This window comes from Orycteropus afer, unplaced genomic scaffold (genome assembly GCF_000298275.1).
Source record: "Orycteropus afer afer isolate SDZICR_OR568_19922 unplaced genomic scaffold, OryAfe1.0 scaffold00148, whole genome shotgun sequence".
NCBI lineage: Eukaryota > Metazoa > Chordata > Mammalia > Tubulidentata > Orycteropodidae > Orycteropus > Orycteropus afer.
The window spans coordinates 7,119,706-7,123,302 of NW_006921735.1; positions in this window are offsets into that span (position 1 = coordinate 7,119,706).

Below are 3,597 nucleotides of genomic sequence, written 5' to 3' on the forward strand. Positions count from 1 at the left end.
TCCTCTGAGCCTTAAGCACATCTCTGTCTTTAAGAGAGAGAGCTATGTGTAAGAGGAGACTTTGTTCTATACCGGTTGGACGAAGCATACCTTTGGACAAAGCACAACTAAGGATGCAAAGAAACGTAATAAAGAAAACTCCAGCAACTGACTATCTCTTCATAAGGGCAAAGCTGTCCTACCTGCGGTGGTGCAGCAGGATAAAAAAGAATCTACCATAAATGTAGGAGGAAACTAGCAAAAACTTTATACTTAATAGCCATGTGTGGACTGGCATGACAGAATTCTGAAAAGCAACAGTCACAAAGCAAATCTGCACCAACCTATCAAATCTTTCCCGTGAGACTTTATCAATGCTAGGGGCAGTCCAGCCAATCTGGGGGCAGATCAGAAGAGAATATCCCAAGGATCCAGAAAAAAATGTTGTCATGGAATCGATTCTGACTCATGACAACCCTATAGGACAGAGCAGAACTTACTCGTAGCATTTCCAAGGCCGAAATCTTTATGGGAAGCAGACTGCTACATCTTTCTCTAGCAGAGTAGATGGTGGGTTCAAACTGCTGACTTTTTTGACCTTTCAACACTATGGGGCAGTTCTACTCTGTCCCGTGGGGTCACTATGACTCAGAATCGACTCAACAATACATAACAACACAGTCTATTTTAAATTCTATCAGAGGAATTTAAAGTTTATTGTTTTAAAGTCTTAAGTGTTTATAACTCAGCACTTAAGTATCATAAAGAAAATATTTTTAATTACGTTTTATGGAATAGAAAGAAATCAGCACTTTCACTTCCCCCCTTTCTCTTACGTAGTTTCATTTTTATTTATAACAAATGAACCCTCTGTCTTTTGCATTCATCTTATAAAAAATGCTACAATAAGTTAAAACTTACTGATGAAGATTAAAGACTACAGTGTGCAGTATGGATTAGACCTCAATATAAAGAAAACAAGAACCCTCAAAACTGGTCCAATAAACAGCTTCACAATAAATGGAGAAAAGGTTGAAGCCGTCAAGGACTTCATATTACTTAGTTCTACAATGGACACCAATGGAAGCAGCAGTCAAGACATCAGGTGATGCATTGCATTGGGAAAATCTGCTGCAAAAGACTTCTTTGAAGTGACAAAGAGCAAAAATGTCTCCTTGAAGACTAAGGTGCGCCCAACTCAAGCCATGGTGTTTTCAGTCTCCTCTTATGTATGTGAGAGCTAGACAATGAATAAGGAAGACTGAAAAAGAGTTGATGCTTTTGAGTTGTGGTGTTGGAGAAGAATGCTAAGAGTACAATGGTCTGCTAAAGAGACCAACAAATCTGTCTTGGAGGAAGTGCAGCCTGAATGCTCCTTGGAAGCAAGAATGGCCAGACTTCATCTCACTACTTTGGTTATGTCAGAAGGAACTATTCCCTGGAGAAAGATACCATGCTTGGTAAAGTGGAGGGTCAACGAAGAAGGGAAAGGCCCTCAACGAGATGTATTGACACAGTGGCTGCAAAAATGGGCTCAGGAAGATCAAGGATTGTGGGGCTGGCGCAGGACAGGGCAGTGTTTTGTTCTGCTGTCACAGGGTCTCTAAGAGTCGGAGACGACTCAATAGCACCTAACAACAACAAGTTAGACTTCCCTTTAACATTTGAACTATTTTAATACTCATTGCCACTCCTTTTAAGTGGCAATGCTTGGGTTAATTTTTATCAAGTTTTGATATTCACTATGCTTCGGATATTATGTAATATGTTAAATGTTTATTTATTGTTTGGATGCTATTATTATTTTCTCAATTTTAAAGTCACCCAGTATGTCTAGGTTTGAATATCTATTCATGAGTTCCAACTGAAGAATGAAGGTTCTCATGTCTAACATTTTTTTTTTAAGAAAAATGATTTTCTAGTATCTTTGATCACTACTTCTATTCCAATTATGTCCTTAGTAACATAAATTTTGCAAATATTTGGTCTTCTCAACTCATCTCATGTAAAGTCATGGCCTCCAATCTCCAATCTCAACTGAGCCAACCATGCTTTTTTCTCCACATCAGTTAATTTTTTTGTTCCCCTCAAGCCTTTAAACCAGGGGTCAGCAAACTATGGCGCAAATGCAGTCTGTTGCCTGCTTTTGTTAATAGTTCTAATAAAACACAGTAACATTTATTTATTTGGGATTGTCGTTGACTGCTTTTGTGCTACAATGGCATAGTGTAGTAGGTGGGATTGAGATCCAATGGACTGTAAAATAGTTATTATCTTGTCCTTTACAAAATAAGTGTGCTGACCCCTGCTCTGAAGCCATCAGCCACCTCCTTTACTATGAATAGATGACTTCACAAGGAATAAAAGACATAAATGAGTATAACATCACCACTTTTTGGGAAAAAAAAAAAAAAAGTACAAATCTTATTTGATATCTATGCACTTCTCCTTCCCTCATGTTACAGAGATCTCCTTCTCTGAGAACTGATTCTATTCCTCTTCTCTCCTGATTAGGATCTCAAAAATACTGTGTGTGTTCTATTTTAAGAGTCTTTATCATGGAAGTTCCAGTAAGATGGCAGAATAGGCAGAAAGACTCCATAGACCTTCTTCAACAAAGAAAAGGGGAATCAATTAACACATACAGACAATAATCCTGGACTCCTGAGCCTTTAAGGGAAGGATATAGAAGTGGACTAAACTCCATCTAGCAGAAGAATTTGCATGAAAATACCAAAAAAGGAGACATATAGAGCTGCAGTCTGGCAGCGATTCTGACAGCGCAGACAGCTTGGATATTGCCGAGTGGTGGTAGGACCTAAGAATTAACCTAAAAATCAGCCTTGCTAGCCAGGGACTGCACAGGGGACTGATCTGGTGACTGGGGAATAAAAGGGGAGGCAGTGAAGAGGATGGCGGGCTGAGCTGTGGACTTTTTTCTGTCCAGAGGGTGCAGCCATTTTGAATGTTTACAAGCAGCTTGACCATTTTGGATATTGAAAGTGACAGCGTTCTCCAAGATTCCAGGGGCTTAAGAACAGACTCCACTTGCCAGCAACCCCAAGAACATTCTGGACCTGGACGACTGGAAAGGTGCAACATTCCCCTTGTTACTCTTATACCCCATACTCTCTTGGTGAACAGAGCTGTGGCCATCCTCCACTCCCATCCATCTTCTGGGCCCACAGGAACTCCATCCCAGTCTGTGTGCTTTGATGGAGCCTGAGTGCCCTGCCTTGCCCTCCCCTGATTTTTTGTTTTTTCTTCCTTTTTTCCATTTTTCACTTTGCTTGTTTTTGTCTGTTTAAAAACTACTACTATTATTATTACTCTTGTTCTTTTTACTATTATTCTTTATTCTTCCCCTCCCAGGTTCTAGTTTTCAGCTTTTTTTGTTTTCCCTGTTCCTGGTTGCATTTTTTTTCTTTTTCTTTTTCATGGTTAACCCTGTTCGTTGTTTTTCTTTTTGCATCTTTCCCATATTTTTGTTCAATATTCTCCTTCTCTACCTTTTTTCTCTTATTGACCTATCCCCAGATATTGCAAGGTTTTTTTTTTCTTCTTCTTCTTTGTCCCTTTTTTCTTTTTTTGGTCACTGCTCCTGTGTGACACAGTGTG